At 36.1% G+C, this 21,310-nt stretch overlaps 1 protein-coding gene across 12 annotated transcripts in view; it reads right to left on the bottom strand.

The window, feature by feature from the left end:
- PHYHIPL (phytanoyl-CoA 2-hydroxylase interacting protein like) overlaps nucleotides 1–21,310 on the bottom strand; it is a 65,360-nt gene that overhangs the window by 21,223 nt on the left and 22,827 nt on the right. For 3 of the 12 annotated variants that reach the window (XM_070611673.1, XM_070611645.1, XM_070611707.1), the window contains 3 exons: nucleotides 13,058–13,166; nucleotides 12,136–12,164; nucleotides 10,759–10,862 (listed from right to left, as the gene is read on the bottom strand). The exons of 2 other annotated variants lie outside the window; for them this stretch is intronic. The gene's annotated coding sequence lies outside the window, so the exon portion shown is untranslated. The remainder of the gene's footprint in view (nucleotides 1–10,758; nucleotides 10,863–12,135; nucleotides 12,165–13,057; nucleotides 13,167–21,310) is intronic. 7 more of the 12 variants (XM_070611647.1, XM_070611654.1, XM_070611657.1 and 4 more) reach the window with 3 other exon arrangements.

Below are 21,310 nucleotides of genomic sequence, written 5' to 3'. Positions count from 1 at the left end.
GATCAACTTTACTTATAAGTTGGCTATTTATGCCTATCTTTTTGCCACTTGATAATGTTGAATCAATCCTCAACAAGAACACCCAGAGGCAGATAAAAGTGGGAGAGGGCAAGAAGCGTATCTGTTTATTTAGTTAGTTATTAGCAATTCAGCACAGAAGTGGTGTGAAAAGAAGCAGAACCTGAATTAAACTTAGGATCTGAACTGCTTTTGCTGCTCCTTTTCTCCACTATTACAGAACAAATACAAGTTGTTTGCATGATCCTGTTCTCTGCTTTTTCAATTTACCTGGCCCTTTGTTATTTTATATCACTTCAGTAAGTCTTGTGTTTTGTGTTTAATACCTTGTAGTCAACTAGAAACTCCAAGGAAGATACACATTTGAAGTGGAATTATTGCATGAGTCTAAACCTATCTTAGAGAAAAAAAAAATCTCTGCATTATGGATGTCAATTCAAAGTTCTTGCGATTTTTCTAATAATGACCCTTATTCACCTACTGTATGTATTTAGCAATCTTGAAAAATTATACATCTCAAAAAATTATCAATCTATAAGTGAATTCATTTAATTGACATATATAAAGGTACTTCTATGTAGTCAAATAATGAGCATCAATTATCAAATCTAAAATTTCCTGCAAAATAGTGGTCACTATCCATATCAAAATGAAAATGAATTAATAACCTTATATATAAATGGATCCAATTAGCATAATGTTGTGATTTATAAAAATGTGTGTTCTATCCAATTATGGATAGAACAGTTTGGGGTATAAAATAAATGAGCTTTATGAAACTCTACATATAGAGACTAGCTAGTTAGCCACATTTTAATTTATTTATTCTCACCTGGGTAACTAAAGGCATTTTATTGTAAAAAACTTATTGATGGATACTTCATTTTTACATATTACATATTCAGAACATAAATACCAAACTATATAAAGAATACTTACATGTGTAAGACATTAAACTATGAACACTATAATAATTTATTCCTAAGTCTATTTCCTTGGCTTTCTACTTTATCATTTTTTAAAATAGCACTTTCTCATTTACTTATGAATACACACAAGAAATAGTCTTGACATGATTAAAGGATACCAAAAAGTCTGACAAAATACTTAGAATGTTATTTTTCTGCATGTAGTTAACACTAGTTAATTTCAAGCAAACATATAGAATATGATGAGAATTTCCCACCTCCCCCAAAAGAATAAATACTGCATACAAAATCTGTACTGCTACATTGTAATAAGAGAAGGGTTATCTTGAGGTTAATGAAGCTTCATATTAAGGGCCCCTCAATTGTATCATCCCCTTCCATGACCCAGTTCATATTTTTTTATTTGTAATTATGTATTCTTTTTCCTAAAGAGTGCCCTTCAAACTATATAAGGTTGAGGTGACATAATATTTAGATTCACTTCTCCAGAGTAGGTATAATTTATTTTTTAAATTTTTTGAGGAAGATTAGCCCTGAGCTAACACCTGCCCCCAATCCTCCTCTTTTTGCTGAGGAAGATTGGCCCTGAGCTAACATCTGTGCCCATCTTCCTCTATTTTATACCTGGGGCGCCTGCCATGGCATGGCTTGATAAGCACTGTGTAGGTCTGCGCCCGGGATCCAGACTGGAGAACCCCATGCTGCCGAAGTGGAGCGGCGCAAACTTAACTGCTATGCCAGTGGGCTGGCCCCACCCATTCTTTAGTTTTTAAACAACTTTTAATAAAAGTACGCCTTTATACAAGGTACACATGATGATTTGATATACTTATAGATAGTGAAATGATTACTGTAGTCAAGCTAATTAACATATCATCTTGTCACACAGTCACCATTTTTTTTGTAGTGAAAACACCTGAAAACTACTCTTTTTGCAAATTTCCAGTATTCAATATAGTATTATTAACTATAGTTATCATGCTGTACATTACATCTCTAGACTTATTCAATTTACTTAAGTACAACTTTTCACCCTTTTGACCAATATCTTCTCATTCCCCCACCTCCCCACCTCTGGTAACCATCATCCTACTCTCTGCTTACATGTATTCAAATTTTTTAGATTACACACACACACACATACATATATAAACAAGATTGTTTAGTTTTTTCTTTATATGTCTAGCTGATTTCACTTAGCATAATATCCTTCAGGTACATCCATGTTGCTTTATCCACTTATCTATTGACAGACACTCAGGTTGTGTCCATAACTTAGCTATTGTGAATAATGCTGCAATGAGCATGGGAACACAGACATCCCTTCAAGATACTAATTTCATTTCCTTTGGGTATCTACCCAAAAGAAGGATTACTGGATCATATGGTAAGAGCAATCAGATAAGAAGAAACAAAAAGACATTCAAATCAGAAAGGAAAAAGTAAAATCACCTCTGTTTACAGATGGCAAGATCCTATATGTAGGTGATCCTAAAGACTCCACAAAAAAATTGTTCAAATTAATAAGCAAATTAAGTAAAGTTGTACGACATAAAATCAGCATACAAAAATAAGTTGTACTTCTTTACACCAATAACAATCTATCTGAAAAGAAAATCAAGAAGACAATCTCATTTACAATATAATCAAAAAGAATAAAATACTTACGAATAAGTTTAACCAAGGAAGTGAAAGATTTGTACACTGAAACTATAAACCATTGATGAAAGAAATCAAAGAAGATACAAACAAATGGAAAGATAGCTGGTGTTTAGGGATTAGAAGAAATAACATTGTTAAAAGGTCCACATTACCCAAAATGATATACGCATTCAACATAACCCCTATCAAAATTCCAATGCAAAAAAAAAAAAAGAAAGAAAGGGGGCCAGTCTCCTGGCCGAGTGGTTAAGTTTGCGTACTCTGCTTCGGTGACTGGGGGTTTCACTGGTTTGGACCCTGGGGGCAGACATGGCACCACTCATCAGGCCATGCTGAGGCGGCATCCCACATAGCAGAACCAGAGGCACTCACAACTAGAATATACAACTATATACTGGGGGGCTTTGGGGAGAAGAAGAAGGGGGGTCAAAGATTGGCAACTGTTGTTAGCTCAGGTGCCAATCTTTAAAAAAAAAATTCCAATGCATTTTTCACAGAAATAGAAAAAACAATCCTAAAATTCATATAGAACAAAAGTCCCCAAATAACCAAAGCAATCTTGAGGGAAAAAAACAGTGTTGGAAAAATCACACTTCCAAATTCAAAACTTATACAAAGCTACAGTAATTGTAACATTATGGTACTGGCATAAAGACAGACATATAAACAAATAGAGTAGAATAGAGAGCCCAGAAATAAACTAGAGCATATATAGTCAATTAATTTTCCACCCAGCTGTGAATTGCCTTCCTTTCCTTTGAAGTCCCTGACTCTCTCCACTCCAATATCTTCTTTTTCTTTTTAACAGAAGATGGTATTTAAGGTGAGTGCTTCAGCCATTTTGGCAAGTTACTCCATTTTCCTAGGTTCCTCCCATGTATATATGCTATTAAACTTTTGTTCGATTTTCTCCTGTTAATCTGTGTCCTGTCAATTTAATTCTTAGACCAGCCAGAAGAACCTAGAAGGGTAAGAAAATTTTTTCTTCCCCTACGGTACTTACACACACCTAGATGGTATAGCCTACTATACACCTAGGCTATATGGTACTAATCATATGGGACCACCATCGTATGTGCAATCTGCTGTTGACCAAAACATCATTATTTGGCACATGACTGTATTGACAAATTACTTATTCACTTTATTTCACTTCAGTTTTCACCAGCAAGTTTGCTTGAAAACATTAGAAAAGCTATTGCATTGTAAAGTGTTTTCTTGTAAAACTGAGACTCAATTTGTATTCAGAGCATTGTTATAAAAATGATCAGCACACTGAAATTTATCTTCCTAAATAAAAAGAATAGACCATTTTTCCTCATCACTTCAAATTTCCTTTATATTTGAAAACTAAAAAGTATCTCGGTTGCAAAATAAGTATCTAAGATAATATGTTTTTGTAAAAGGTAGTCTAGTATACTATCACTGGTCACCTCAAGGTTATGAAAAGGCAAAAGCAGTTCTGCATAAGTAAATTTATAAATTTTGAGGATTAGACTCTCACTCCAAGAATAGCAAAATAAAATAAATATTACAAACTCTAATTGACATATGTTCAACAGACATTTGTTGAATGCATAAGTGCAAGTGGATTCAAAGGTGAATCAATGAGACACTAGAATTCATGCTTTCAAGGAGCTTACATTACAATCTAGTAGACATTTATATATGCATATGTATGTATGTATATGTATATACATACGTCAATTTTTATTTATTTTTGGGGGGTTTCTCTTGCTGAGGAAGATTTGCCCTGAGCTAACATCCACTGCCAATCTTCCTTTTTTTGCATGTGAGCTGCTGTTACAGCATGGCCACTGACTGACGAGTGGAGTAGTTCCACACTTGGGCACCGAACCCAGGCTGCCAAAGTGGAGTGTGCAGAACTTAACCACTAGGCCATCAGGCCTGGCCCCTGTAGGTCAATTTTTAAAGCACTTACTCTTATATATCCTTTCAGATAGTGATCCACTTCTTTGCTTCCCTTCATAACCAAACTTCTCTGAATACCTGCCAAAATAGGCTATCTCCGTTTCTTCACCTCCTATTCACTCTTAAACCCAGTCAAATCTAGTTTTTGCCTCTACCACTCTAACAAAAGTCCTCTTGTCATGTCACCAATAAACTCCGTGGTATCAAATCTAATCGATACTTTTCAGTTCTCCCCTGACTTTCCCTTTCAAAAGCATTTAACACAGTTGACCATTTGCTGCTTCTTAAAACATGATCCTTGCTTTTCTCCTATTTCACTAACTACTCCTTCATATTCTCCAGACCTTTTCCTAACCAAAAGTTAGTGTTTCTCAGGGGTCTACATCGGCTTTTGAGGTACGCTGCGTCATAGCACTTGTCCATCTGCAACTTGCTATGTGTCTTTAACTATGTGAAAGATTTTCTACACCAGTGCTGCCCAAAAGAACTTTCTGCAATGATGGAAATATTTTTATACATGCTATTTAGTACGCTTCCCTCTAGTCATATGTGACTATTGAGCACTTGAAACGTGGCTAGTGTGATTTAAGAATTAAATTTTAAATTTTATGTAATTTTAATTAATTAAATTTAAATATTTGACCCGAATGTCTACTCTACCCGACAACACAGCTTAAGAGACAGCCCTCATTTCTTACTTCTCCCTGTAAGTGATGATCTATCATCTTTTTGCTGATTATTTCCAAATTTATATCTCAAGATCTGAAGTATATTTAATACCTCCACTTGGATGTCTCATGGACATCTCAAATTAAAACGTCTGAAACAGAATTCCTGATTTTCCTTGCCAAACTTATGCTCCCCAGTATTTCCCCATTTTAGTAAATGGCATCAACATCCACCCAGATGCCCCATCTAGAAATTTTAGACTTCAACAACTAGTATAGGTGAACTGATTTTTTTCCAATTCTTCAAAAATCTAAGCTCCTCTCTCCCTGAAGGCTGCTTCCCCTGTCTTACAATGTATTACCTCCAGTTACTTCTCATCCTTCAAGTCTCAGCTTAAATATTACCCTTAGAGAAGCCTTCTGTGATTATTTCACTTAAAGTAAGTTTGTGCCACTACTACTGATATTCTCCATAAGTTCCTTCTTTATTTTCTGCACAGCACTTCCATAATTTCTATTTGTTTATTTATATTTTTAATCTATTTTTCCCATTAGACCATAAGACCATAAGATTATGAATGCAGAGGTCATGTCCACCTTGTCACCAATATTTCCACAGTGTTCAAAAAAGCAAATATTTATTGAATACATGAATGCCTAGGTAAAGGAATCAGTCTATTCTTCAAATTCAGAAATAGGACACTATTTTTATGCTTCTAAAATACCACTTGATGAATTAGCAAAGGAAATTTTAATTATTAATCATTTGATTCCCAAAGCTTCATGATAAATTATCCATTTTTTTTCTCATACTACTCAGGTGGTAACCTATTAGAAGGCACAGCTCACTTTTGTAGACTCTAAAAAGAAGTTAATAACTACACTTTAAAACACACATATGACACTACACCATTTTGCTATCACATTATATGGGTAAATCCTGTCAACCCCACCCCCCAAGTAATATGCTCTTTCAGGCATATTACTATATACCAATATATGGTATAGGCATACTATACTATAGTATATACTATATATAGTATATATGCTATAGTATAAGCTGTATACTGTATATATTATAGGCAGACTATAACAATGAGCAAGAATTTCTCTCCAAATAATTTTTAATGACTTTATCATTCTGAAAATAAATACAGAACACACAATATTAAAAAAAGGAAATAAGTCTACTGTAAAAAGTATACTATCTACCATGTTACCCAGCCACTCAATTCTGTCCAGAAATCACCATTATTATCAGTTTTTCTCTGTATCCTTCTAGAATATTCTATGCACATAGCCTTGTTTTCTGCCCTTTCCAGATCTGTAATCAACCATTTCTTAAAGGATCCCTGGTTATTTTTCATGGAAAATGGCATTTCAAGACCATAACCTGGGCACTAAGGATGTTCATTCCTATTGGACTGATGTTTGTTTCTAGGCATTTTCATTTGATAGAGCTAGGAAAAATTTATTTTATTTTTAAAGAGAAAAGTCATCATGAGTTCTATTGATACTTTTAATTCAAATTCAGTACTATAGGGTTTTAACTTAACCCCTTCATCTTATATTCATATTTACTTTCTCCCATGCCTGGTTCTCAAAGAGGACCATGAAGATAAAATTAGAATACTACTTATTTGCTCATTTTTTTAAAAATTCACAATCCACACATAACAGTCTCAGAATAACAATACTAATATTACTACCAACAATATGACTTTGGTAAACAGTTTTTAAAGTTTGTTTTTTCAGTTCTTTTTTCTATAGGGTATACGTCAGTAGGGATGTACAGTCTAACTGCTGTTTCAAGTCACTTGGAATACTTCCACTCTGTGTGATTATGCCACCAGTTGGAAACACTTTGAGGTTCAATTTGATTCATTTTATTTTAAATTTTAGGTATCTTTTCTTTTTGTTTTTAATTTTTTTCCTATAGTAAAATTTATCCATCTTTCTTGTTATGATTTCTGGTTTTTCTGGTCATCCCTGAGCATCTTCTGCATTCCAAGAGCATATATTTTTAAATACCGTATTCATTCATGTCTTCTCCTTGTGCTTTTATGGTTTCATTCTCTAAATGTTTAAAACTTTGATCTAGGGGTTGGCCCAGTGGCGCAGCAGTTAAGTGCGCACATTCTGCTTCGGTGGCCTGGGGTTCTCCGGTCGGATTCCAGAGATGTAGACATGGCACCGCTTGGCAGACCATGCTGTGGTAGGTGTCCCACAAATAAAGTACAGGAGGATGGGTAAAGATGTTAGCTCAGGGCCAGTCTTCCTTAGCTAAAAGAGGAGGATTGACAGCAGTTAGCTCAGGGCTAATCTTCCTCAAAATAAATAAATAAATAAATAAATAAATAAAACTTTGATGTGTATGGAACTTATGGTACAGAGTAGGAATACGTTTTAATTTTTTTTATCCAGATGGCTGTCTAGTTGTCCCAACACCATCTACTGAATAATCCATCTTTTTATATCACCACTTATTAAGAGACTAGACTCATAGCAGTAGTTTCCAGAGGAAGAAGGGTCAGTGACAATAACTGAGAGCATCCACTAGCAATGGCACTTGTGGTAGTACCCGAAGTAGACTATTACTAGGGCAGAATCTCAGCTGTGTTACATCCTTTGTTTTGTGCTATTTGCAGCTAAGAACCCTAACTTACAAAATTATCATTTTTCTCTCACAGTTCAATGCTTCATTCTCCAAATTACAGCCTTTGGGTCTCTGCTTTACACTTTGCAGCTGAAACTCATGTCCATAATTGTAATTACCAGAATTTTGACTACCATCTCTAGTAACTGACCCCTAATGTGTATCACCAACCAGGAGCTCATATAACCTCATTATTTTTACAGTTTTCATTTTAGAGGGTAAACACATTTATAGCTGGTTATCTGAACATTTAAAGCTATCTTTCAAATATTATTTTTCTAAAAATATTCTAAAGCTTTAAAAGACAGCATGAGGTTTTAAAGGCAAAGGAAGCAGAATGATTTGGTTAGAAAAAGATAGGAGAAATGGCAGGAAATAGGCTGAATTAGGAGACAAGGATCAAATCACAGAGTTTGTTTTATGTTAGAGAATTAATATTTAATAATATAGACAATAAGCAACCACTGAATAATTTTGAGTAGGAAAATGACATGATCAGATTTCTATGTTAGAAGGATCACTGGCAGCGCTGAAGAAAGTGCACAGGAGGAATGAGATTATCTTTTCTTTGTTTGTTTTTATAAAGTCCTTTCATCCAAATAGACTTATGGCTTTACAACACATTCTAAATAATCATCTACAAATCATTAACCAAAAGCCATATTTTGGAAGCATATACAGAAGTATGGCTGGCAATTCATAAAATTTATAGTATGAGTTGACACATAATATGAATATAAGATTGCTTACAATTGTCACTTTGAAAATAACACAGAAAACAAATATGGCTTCTAATAAAATAGAATCATTAATTGAATGACAATTTATCATTAATTTACTATCTATGATACACAACTTGATAATTAGATAAAATTTTAATTTAGGAAATTACTGCACCATTTGGAATTCTCACAGTTTATCTATCATACAATCTTAAATGTTACACTGCGATGACTCTAATGATAGGAGGCCCATAAACTACAGGTCCAATAGCTACGTAGGAATACACCTCAATCAAAGTTTTATTTTGTATGAAAACAATAATATAAGCCCTTTCTTTGAAAAAGGAAAATATGAAATCAGAAATATGAGTTTCCCTTTAAGAAAGGAATCAGTCTTTATTAAAGACAAACTATAAACAAAATCGGTTGACCTAAAAGTACTCTGGTTTATTCAGATGCTGTGCTGTAAGGCAGCTAAACTGACACTTAACTAAATAAAAGACCTATCTGTGATATTCTCAATAAGGTACTTTAGCTATGCCCTATTCTTTAAGTGAAATATCTCCTGTGTTAGCCTATGGTTCATTAAGAAAAAGACTCTTGCAGTATTGTTTTACTAAAGAAGCCCATCTTTACCAATTTGAAATGTTAACTACTATGCTAATGAATCACGTCATGTTTTCCATAATTTTGAAAAGTCATAATATATTAGTATAGGAGATAAACTGCATTTATGGGTTAATCTCTTAAAATGTAATAATTTACCATGAACTAACAGGTGCTTTTATTCCTTTCTTGTCTCTTTGGATTTAGTTCTCTAAAAACTGCTAAAAAAATAAAAGAGAACAAACAGAGTAGTTTTTAGTTACTTAAGTTGCTTTTACAATTTTCTGTGTCCTTTATGTAATATACAAGTTTGACTCAAATAAATGTCCTTCTGAATGTTTCTAAACCTAAACACCACATGGAGTTGTATTCATCAGGCTTGGTTGGTCCTTTGCATTTCCAGAACTAGCCAATCTTTACACAGAGGTTTCAGGTAACTACCATAAAAACAGAAACTCAGATTAAGGATGGGTTACACTGCTGATAGTCAGTATGCAGAGAACCAGAGATTAGACAGCCCTTTGAAGTGGAGATGTCAATCAGGGAAATTCTAAACAGCAGGAAGGGGGAGGTAATCCAGACAGAGTAGCAGAGAAACTTGGCAGTCTACAAATGGCCGAAGTCCCATCCAATAGGCAAAGTACACAGAGAGTAAGAGGAAGTAATCTAATAGTAGGCAATAGGAAGGAGTACAGGTGATAGGCTCTTGCACCAGGGAGGCCTAACAGAAGTTGTAGAATTCTACCTTAAGGAATCATGAAAGGCAAAATCCCAGTATTCAAAATAGCATTTTAGGCTAGAAGGAGCTAGCATAATGTGCAAGAAAACAAGGCATAAATTCATTTACAGATGAAAACACAGGGATTTAATTGCTAGAGACAGATATAAGAAGGGGCTTGATCAAAGAGGTCAAAGCTAGAGCTTAATTACTAGAATCAATGTATTAAAATAAAGTAATGCCAAGAATAAGTTGACGCTAAGGTCATAAAATCCTGACCTTGAGTTTCTTACAGTGTCTGTTCTTAAACACAGAATTATTACCAGTGCCTGGAGAAGGGCTAAACTTAAATATGGTTTTATAAGGAACTCAAGTTGTGAAATCCAGAAGAATTATCGGGCTAAGGACTATGGCTTAGTACTAATTCAAACCCTATTGTTGTCGCTGTCACTCCAGAATTCAATCTTGAAGTGTAACAGCTCCCTCTGCTGAAAAAATAAGCTGAAGTTGAATTATGGACACGGATTACCCATAAAACTGCAATTCTCTAGCATATTGGTAACTAGTATGTTGTACCATTCTTTTAGCAGGGGATATGAAGATAAATACATGACAAGAACATTCAAATGTGTTCTCCATGGTGAGCTGACATAGGTGACTATGTTAATGACTTTAAAGAATAAAATGAAAACAATATTAATAATGTGAGCAATTGAGAAATCTCATGGTTGGTGAGAGGAGAGCAAAGTTGCAATTAGAAAAAAAATCAGGGAAAATTCTTCTATGGAAAGTAGATGGATCAACTACTTCCCTTTTGGTCCCATGGCCAACACTAACATAATCTCACCTTCATGGAAGACATCCACCTAGAATGTCACATGGGCAAAACAGAGCTGCTGCATCAGGATAGCATCAATAAAATGTCCACAAGGAACTGGAACATCTTCCAATCTGTAGTGTAAATTTGTAGTGTAAGTTTAAGTATATTGACTTTATGTTCTTTAACGATTTTATGAGAATCCTTCCTACTGACTCTGTCTGAGTGCCTGGCCCTAATAAATATTTGTTGAGTAAATAATAAATGCATGAATGAAGACTATGAAAGCACGAAAACATGAACATATGACTAACACCTACTGAATATGGCATTCCCTACCAAGGTTGGCAATACTTAATAAGTTAAGAAAAAAATCTCACATTAAAGGCCAATAAAAAGTCATACAGAAGATATACACTCAATAGAGAGAGAAATCTACATAAAGTAAGAATTTGGTCCTTGAGTTCCCCCTGCTGGTTTGAAAATGGAAACAAATTAAATTTGCACTAACCCAAGCACTTTAAAATTCATAATATTCTTCCTCCTTCTTTTCCCTCTTTTTTTTAAAAAAATAAATGAATTTTAATTTGACTGACAGGGAAAATTTTAAACCCCCACAAAAAAGAGATCTGTTAAAAGTCATCATACCTGGACTGTCGCTATATAATAAAACATGACTTTTAACATTGTAACCACTTAAACTATTTAGAATGGTTATGAACAGTCCCTTCAAATTATACTAGGTACCCTAATAGTAATATACAATATAAATGGCAGCAGTCATCAATTTTCATAATATTTTAGTGTAAATTTAAGGTCCAATCTCCTAGCAACCTGGAACATTTTAAATCTAACATTTGTACATTCTTAAAGCATATTTTATGTCTTGTTTTACTTCTTGATAGCTTTTTAATAAAGTTTTTCAGAAACTTGGTTTATTGGCATAAACTCTATATACATTTTATAAACTCTATATATTCTATAGCCATATAAAGACTTTCATGGAATTTGACCTTGATGTAGATTTCCATGAAAACAACGAAACCATTTAGGCCTCTTTTGCTCCCTTTCCAGTCAATGGAAAGGAATTCTTGTACATGCAGCTAACTGAGCAATTTACCACGATCTATGGTCTATTTAGTAATCACTACATTTTGTAAAAGTTGAGATATGTATATTGCAGTTTATGCTAATAAGACCTTGACTTTGTAAATTACGATATGTATATAGTAGCATAAGTTGCAAAATAAAAATATATTAATAAAACAGTTTGAAAAAATCATGTCTGAAGTGTACCAATTATTGATTTTGCGGGATGATATACTGGTTAAGAGCATTGGAATCATACAAAGCTGGTACAAATCCTCACTCTGCTATCTACTAGCTATACAACATATGAAAATTTACCTAACTTCAATAATCCTTGATTTTCACATCTGAAAAATATAAGTTTGATTTAGATAATTTTTAAAGTATTCTACAGCTCTAAAATTCTGTTACCTTAACTATGGTTATAAAATGAAATACTACTTAAGCACTCAAAGCACCAAAATAGTATAAATGTGAATAGCATTCAGAACAAGGAAACACACACACACACCCCCACGTACACAAGCACACACGCACCCATAAATTACTCAAATCATTTAGCAAAAGTTATTGGTTTTAATCTGAACAAGAATTGCTTAAATTCTTGTCTTACCCATTCATGTGAAGATAATGTTACTCCCATTCTTTAAATCTTTCCTTGGGTTAATATGGGTAACTTTTTAAATCAGCCCTTCAAAATCTGGCAAATTTTCCTGTCTAGCCTAATCTCTGCTAACTCCCATTCTCACTTTTAGCACTCACTACTAAGCCTCTGTTGGAGTGATTCCTTATACCTGGCCTATTCCTCCTATCTCATCTCTATCCCCCACTCCCTACCACTATCTCCAAGGATTTGGCCTTACTATTTTGCCTTCCTAATCTCTACTCATCCTTCAAGTTATTTTACTTTATTCTCCTGACCCTCCCCATCACCACACAAATCAGTTAGGAGACCCTCCTACATATTTCTCTGTTAGATGAATAAAGAATAAATTATAAACCTTTAATCTTCAAATAAGGTTTCAAACATATATATATCAAAAAATATCAAGATCCAGATGTATCTTTAATATTTTCAATTTATAATTTTGAAAAATCATTAATTAGTTTTTCAGTTTAATTTCAAATTTCAATATTCAAAGGCTGAAACTGGAATGAGGAAATCTTGGTAAGGAATTTCTAATTCCTCAAAATCATTGTTATCACAGCTGGATTGGTCCAAGAAAGAGCCAGCACCTACCAAAATGAGAAGGCAGATATCATATAGGTGCAATTTTTCTTCCTATGCCCACTCTTCCTCTGTGCTTCACCTCAAGAGGACACAAATGCAAACAAGACCAGGCACAACCCTGAGGAGTCATCAACAAAAACAGAAATACAAACTATATTCAACTCAGGATAAAATAAAAAGTAATGAATATAAATAATGTGCAAGAGTAGCATAAAAGAATTTAGGAAACAGAATAAATGTTAATTAAAAGAGGGAGTAACCGTGTTTTAAGACTGATTTTAAAGGAAAGCAGGCACTTGAAGTGTTGGGAGCTCCAACATGTACGACCCTACAGAAGTAGAAGCAAATACTTAAGCAAAAGACAATAAGTTTGGTAGCATAGTCAGAAAAGAAGAAGACAGAAGTAAAGTGTGGGAGAAAAGTAAAAGTAGGGAATGCTGGCCCTGGCAGTGTGATACGACTTGTACGTGGTAAGGCAGTTCACTTTGAACTTGGTGAAATTTTGGAAGGAAAACACACGGAACGAAGAGGAAAAAAGAATACAGATGATTAGTCAGCCAGGTGAGCTTGGTGAACCAGGGGGTAACAGATACCAAAACCAAATGACCCTAAAAAGGGGAAGGGTGCAATAAGTTTCATGAAAGTCTGCAAATGTATTGCACTTGAATTAAGGTTTCTTAACAAGACAGACAGATACTGAAAGCCTATGGTCAAATAGATCCTTCTCAGTGCAAGAATAAGATGTGATTAGAGGAATGAGAGACTAGTGATGTGTAGATATCAAGGAGATTTCCAAAGTTATTCAGTTACAAAGTAATGAGATAAAATCAGTTTAGACCAATGAAGAGAAAGAATTCAAGGGATATTATCTTCAGATTTTATATAGAGAATGTCTCTAAAGGTCCACGCCTGAGGAGTTGGGGAGGAGAAGGAGAATATTTTTTGGAAAAGATGACTATTATTGGGAGTAGTGAATAGCAAGATGTTTCTGAGTTTGTGGTGGTGTTTTAGTTCCTTGATGAGCACCTAAAATTTCATATACTGAAATTTCATATCCATAACTGAAGATTTTGTTTTTATCCAGGGAATTCATCTAAATTGTTTCATACAGCATCATATTAAAAAAATACATTTAAAGTTATGGTTCAAGATGGCAACGTAGGAGGATCCTAGGCTTATCTTCTCCTACAGATACACCAAATCTACAGGTAACATGGAACAACGTCCTCTGAAAAAAACCTAAAAACTGTCTGAGTGACTCCTATGCATAGAGCAAATGAGAGAAGGCCCACATCAACATGGGTAGGAGAAGCTGAGACACAATTTCACCATGAACTGCATTGCCAGCATGGAGACCCACAATCGGGAGGGAACTCAAAAACAGGAGCTTCTCCAAGAGGAGCAAACAGCTTGAACCCCACATGGAGCACCTCAACTTTTAAGACCTGCACCTGAGAGATCAGCCCTCAAAACATCTAGCTTTGAAAACCAAGGGGGCTCCTTTCCACCAGAACCACAAGGCTCTAATGGTCTAAGAAATGGCTCTTAAAGAGCTTGTGCACACTTGGACTCACACATCCCAGGGCTCAGCAGAAAGGGAGCCAATCAAGAGATGCCCAGACTTTATGTGAATGAGAACTCCTTTGGCTCATCTTAAATCATTGGCCTGAGGGGCAGGCACGTAATTTAGCACACAATGAGGGGCCTGCTAGGTGGCAGGCACCATCTTCACTCCTTCCCTCTGCTTCATTCTAGCCAGCAGGCACAATATTTTTTTTTTCTTTTTAAATGCTAGGCTTTTTTTTTTCTCATTTTTTCTGTGGCACCATCTATGTGTTCTCTCTCTGTCTCATTCCAGCCAGCAGGTGCCATCTTCATGTGCCAGTTGGCAGGCATCATCTTTTTTTTTTTTTCCTGGCAGGTGCCATCTATATGCTCTTCTTCTGCCTCATTCCATTCTGTGGGTGCCATATTTACACTCTCCCTCTGTCACACTCCAGAGCACCAGTATCGCCTGGAGGGGTGCTCTTACATGCGTCTGGTGCCCCAGTTTTTTCAGCTGCCACCCAGCAGACCCCACCTTGATCACCCGGCTCTGGAGACCAGGGGAGCTTGTGATCCTGGGTCCCACAGGACTCATAACAATTGGAGAGATAATTCTTGGCAGATTATCATCCCTGGGGTACTGCACAGATAGCATACTGAAATATACCCCCAAGACTTTCCATGAAAGAAACTTATATGCTTGTCCAGGAGCTTTGGTCTGAGGGGCAGGCTTCTGGTTTGGCATACAACTAGGGCCCTACAGAGGTGCTCTCAGGGAACGGAGGCCAGTGCATATAATATTTGCACCCTCCCACTGCCTTGCTCCAGCTTTCTGGTATCTCCCAGAAAGGAGCTTATACTCTTGTCTGGTGCCCTGATTTTTGCAGCTGCCACTAGGGGACACCTCTACATCACCTGGCTCTGGTGCCAGTGAGGCTTATGTCCATGGGTCCCACAGGACTGTAAGCAATAAGGAAAGAGTTAATAAACAGCTACCACCCCCAGGGCACAAGAAGAGGCAACAGAGCAGGAGCTTAGTCTTTCAGGGAAAGTGGCCTATTAGCTTATCATCATAATTGCAGCCTGAGGGGCAGGCTTCTAATTAAACACACATCTAAGGCTAATTGCAATCCTTTCCAGAGACCTTGGAGGGGAGGCACATTCTCCTCTGGCCATGCTCCAAAGCACCAGGATCTCTTGGAGGGGAGCTTCTATATGCATCTGGTACCTCAGTCTCTATGTCTAGTGCCCTGGTTTTTGCAGCTGCCGCCCAGGAAATGCCCTGTGATTGCCTGGCTCTGGAGAGCAGCGGGGTTTGCGTTCTTATGTCCCATGGGATTGCAACAATTGGAGAGAGAGTTCTTGGCAGGCTACAACTCCCAGGGCACTGCACAGACAGCAGACTGAAACACACCCCAGTCTTTCTGTGAAAGAGACCTATTTGCTTGTCCTCGAGCTTTGGCCTGAGGGGCAGGCTTCAGGTTTGGTACATAACAGGGGCCTATACAAGTTTCTCAGGAAACACAGGCAAGTGGATGCCATTTTTGCACTCTCCCTCTGCCTTGCTACACCTCGCCTGTATCTCCCAGAAAGGAGATTATATACTCATCTGGAACCCCAATTATTGTGACTGCCACCCAGGTGACCCCTCCAGATCTGGCTCTAGGGAATGTAGGCCTTATGCTTGCAGTCCCACAGGACTGTATACAGTTGCATACTTTAAAAGGTGCTGCATAAAGGTCTGGATTCCAATCAGCCTGAATGTAGGTGATGACTGAAATCCTCCCCTTTCGGAGGACACTGACAGGTCTTGGCACACCCGCAACTACTGGGAGCTACTAAAGATAAAATAGGCTGCTTGGGCAATCACAAAGGTTTGAGAGACAACCAAGAGCTAAGGTAGGGTTGAATGATAAGGTTCTTCTATATCAGGCCACACCTACAAGACTGGGAGAGGTGGCTGTTTTATCTAGTGCATAGAAACCAACACAGGGAGTCAAGCAAAATGAAGAGACAGAGGAATATGCTCCAAATGAAAGAACTAGATAAAACCTCAGAAAAAACCTTAATGAAACAGAGATAAGTAATTTACCTAGCAAGGAGTTCAAAGTAATGGTCAAAAAGAGGCTCAATGAATTCCTGAGAAGAATGGATGAACACCGTACGAACTTCAACAAAGAAATAAAACATATGAGAGTACCAAACAGAAGTCACAGACCTGAAAAATACAATAACTGCACTGAAAAATATACTAGAGGGGTTAAACAACAGACTAGATAAAGCAGAAGAAAGGATCACTGAACTCAAGGACACGGAAGAGGAATTCACCCAATCAAAGCAGCAAAAAGGAAAAAGAATGAAAAAAAGTGAAGACAGCTTAAAGGGACTTATGGAAAAAAATTAAGCAGACCAATATTCACATTATAGAGGGTCCCAGAAGGAGAGGAGAAAGAGAAAGGGGCAGATAACTTATCTGAAGAAATAATGGCTGAAAACTTCCCCACCTTGGGGGAGGAAACAGAACTCTAGATACAGGAAGCCCAGAGAGTTCCAAATAAGAGGTACCTAAAGAGACCCATGCCAAGGCACATTATAATTAAATTATCAAAAGTTAAAGACAAGGGGAAGAATCCTAAAAGCAGCAAGAGAAAAATAACTTGTTACATACAAGAGAATTTCCATAAGGCTATCAGTAGATTTTTCAGCAGAAGTTTTGCAGGTCAGAAAGGAGTGGCATGATATATTCAGAGTCCTGAAATAAAAAAAAACCTTCCAACCAAGAATACTCTGTATGGCAAAGTTATCATTCAGAATTGAAGGAGAGATAAAGAGTTTTCCAGGCAAACCAAAGCTAAAGGAGTTCACTACCAGTAAACCTGCTTTATGAGAAAAGTTAAAAGGACTTCTTTAAGCTGAAAAGAAAGGGCACTAATTAGTAACAAGAAAATGCATGAAAGTATAAATCTCACTGGTAAAGGTAAATAAAGACATAGTAAAGGTAGTGGATTAAACACTTATAATGATAGGGTGAAGGTTAAAAGACAAAAATAGTAAAAATATCTATAACTACAATAATGAAGAGCTATACAAGATAAAAAGATGTAAAGTGCGATATCAAAAACAATACATAGAGGGGAGAGTATAAATGTAGAGCTTAAGAATGCATTAAGAGGGCTGGCCCTGTGGCCAAGTGGTTAAAGTTCTGTGTGATCTGCTTTGGCGGCCTGGGGTTCACAGGTTTGGATCCCAGGTGTGGACCTACTCCACTCATCAGCTATGCTCTGGAGGCATGCCACATACAAAGAAGAGGAAGACTGACACAGATGTTAGCTCAGGGCGAATCTTCCTCACAAAGAAAAAAAAAAGTGCATTCAAACTTAAGTTGGTATCAACTTAGAATACACTGTTATATACAAATATAAGTTGTTATATGCTTGGTAACTACAAAGCAAAAACCTATAGTAGATATACAAAAGGTAAAGAGAAAGGAATCTAAGCACACCATTAAAGAAAGTCATCAAGGACCAGTCTGGTGATATAGTGGTTAAGTTCGTGCAATCTGCTTCAGCGGCCTGGGGTTCATGGGTTCAGATCCTGGGCATGGACCTACACACTGCTCATCAAGCCATGCTGTTGCAGGTGTCCCACATACAAAATAGAGGAAGATTGGCACAGATATTAGCTCAGCGACAATCTTCCTTTAGCAAAAAGAGGAAGATTAGCAACAGATGTTAGCTCAGGGGAAGGGAAGGGAAGGGAAGGGGAGGGGAGGGGAGGGGAGGGAGAGAGAGGGAGAGAGGGAGAGAGGGAGAGGGAGAGAGGGAGAGAGGGAGGGAGGGAGGGAAGGAGGGAAGGAGGGAAGGAAGGAAGGAAGGAAGGAAGGAAGAAAGTCATCAAACCACAAAGGAAGAAAGCAAGAGAAGAAACAGAGCGGAACCACAAAATAGCCAGAAAACAATTAACAAAATGAGAATAAGTACATACTTATCAATAATTACTTTAAATGTAAATGGACTAAATTCCCCAATCAAAAGACATAGAGTGGCTGAATGGATAAGAAAACCAAGACCCATCTATATCCTGCATACAAGCGACTCACTTCAGATGTTAAGGACACACACAGATTGAAAGTGAATGGATGGAAAAAGATATTCCATGCAAAGGGAAACCAAAAAAGCTGGAGTAGCTATATTTATATCAGACAAAATAGACTATAAAACAAAGACTGTAATAAGAGACAAAAAAGGGCATTACATAATGACAAAGGGGTCAACCAACAAGAGGATATAACATTTGGAAATATTTATGCATTCAACATAGAAGCATCTAAATATATAAAGCAAATATTAACAGACCTAAAGGGAAAAATAGACAGCAATACAACAATAGTAGGGGATGTTAATACCCCACTTACATCAATGGATAGATCATCCAGACAGAAAATCAAAGGAAACATCAGCCTTAAACAACATGTTAGACCAAATGGACTTAACAGATATACACAGAATATTCCATCCAAAAGCAACAGGATACACATTCTTCTTAAGTGTGCATGGGACAGTCTCCAGGATAGATCATATTTGTTAGGCCACATAACAAGTCTTAATAAATTTAAGAAGACTGAAATCATATCAAGTATTTTCTTCGACTACAATGTTACAAAACTAGAATCAAGTACAAGAAGAAAACTGACAAATTCACAAATATGTGGAGATTAAACAACATGCTACTGAATAATCAATGGGTCAAAGAAGAAATCAAAAGAGAAATAAAAAAATACCTTGAGAAAAATGAAAATGGAAATATAGCACGCCAAAACTTATGATATGGAGCAAAAACAGTTCTAAGAGGGAATGATAAACGCCTACACCAATAAACAAGAAAAATCTCAAACAACTCAACTTTACACTTTGAAGTATAAAGAAGAACAAAGTCCAAAGTTAGTAGAAGGAAGGAAATAATGAAGATCAGAGTAGGAGTAAATGAAACAGAGACTAAGAAGACATTAGAATAGATCAATGAAACTAAGAGCTGATTCTTCAGAAAGATAAACAAAATTGACAAACTTTTAGCTAGACTTGACAAGAATAAAAAGAGAGGACGCAAATAAATAAAATCAGAAATGAAAGAGGTAATGTTACAACTGATACCACAAAAATACAAAGGATCATAAGAGACTATTATGAACAATCATATGCCAACAAATTTGACAACTTAGAAGGAACGGACAAATTTCTAGAAACATGCGACCTTCCAAGACTGAATCATGAGAAACAGAAAACATGGACAGACTGATTACTAGTAAGGAAATTGAATCAGTAATCAAAAACTTCCCAACAAACAAATGTCCAGAACCAGATGGATTCAATGGTTAATTCTACCAAATATTCAAAGACGAATTAATACCAATCCTTCTCAAACTCTCCCAAAGAACAGAATAGGAAGGAACACTTCCAAAGTCATTTTACAAGGCCAGCCTTACCCTGATATCAAAATCAAAGATACAGCAAGAAAAGAAAATTACAGGCTGATATCTCTGATGAACACAGATGTAAAAAAACCCAACAAAATATTAGCAAACCAAATTCAACAATACATTAAAAGGATCATAGACCATGATTAAGTGGGATTTATTCCAGAGATGCAACGATGGTTCAACATCTGCAAATCAATCAATGTGATACACCACATTAACAAAATAAAGGATTAAAATCATATGATCATCTCAATAGATGCAGAGAATGTGTTTGACAAAATTCAAAATCCAGTTACGACAAAAACTTTCAACAAAGTTGGTATAGATGGACGATAGCTCAACATAATAAAAACCATATATGACAAGCCCACAGCTAACACTCTACTCACTAGTGAAATCCTGAAAGCTTTTCCTCTGAGATTAGACACAAAATAACGATGCCCACTTTTGCCACTTTTATTCAACACAGTATGAGAAGTTCTAACCAGAGCAATTAGGCAAGAAAAAGAAATAAGCGGCATTTAAATTGGAAAAGAAGACATAAAACTGTCACTATTGCAGATGACCATATTATATATAGAAAATGCTAAAGACTCAATCAAAACACTGTTAGAGATAATAAACAAATTCAGTAAAGTTGCAGGAAGCAAAATCAATATACAGAAATCTGTTGCATTTCTATAAACTAATAATGAACTATCAGAAAGAGAAATTAAGAGAACAAACCCATTTACAATTGAATCAAAAAGAATAAAATACCTAGGAATAAATTCAACCAAGGAAGTGAAAGATCCATATACTGAAAACTATAAAACATTAATGGAAGAAATTGAAGATGACACAAATAAACAGAAAGATACCCCATGCTTATGAATTGGAAGAATTAATATTGTTAAAATGTTCATGTTACCCAAAGCAATGTGCAGATTCAATGAATCCCTATCAAAATTCCAATGGCATTTTTCACACAATTGGAAAAAACAACCCTAAAATTTGTATGGAACCACAAAAGACTCTGAATAAACAAGGCAATCTTGAGAAAGAAGAACAAAGCTGGAGGCATCACACTCCCTTGTTTCAAACTACATTACAAAGATATAGTAATCAAAAGAGTATGGTATTGGCATAAAAAGACACATAGATCCACCGAATAGAAGACAGCCCAGAAATAAACCCACTCATATATGGTTGATTAATTTACCACAAAGGAGCCAGGGATATACCATGGGGAAAGGACAGTA

This window comes from Equus przewalskii, chromosome 1 (genome assembly GCF_037783145.1).
Source record: "Equus przewalskii isolate Varuska chromosome 1, EquPr2, whole genome shotgun sequence".
Taxonomy (NCBI): domain Eukaryota; kingdom Metazoa; phylum Chordata; class Mammalia; order Perissodactyla; family Equidae; genus Equus; species Equus przewalskii.
Note: the sequence above shows the minus strand (reverse complement) of the source record. Positions and strands in the feature narration are given on the sequence as shown.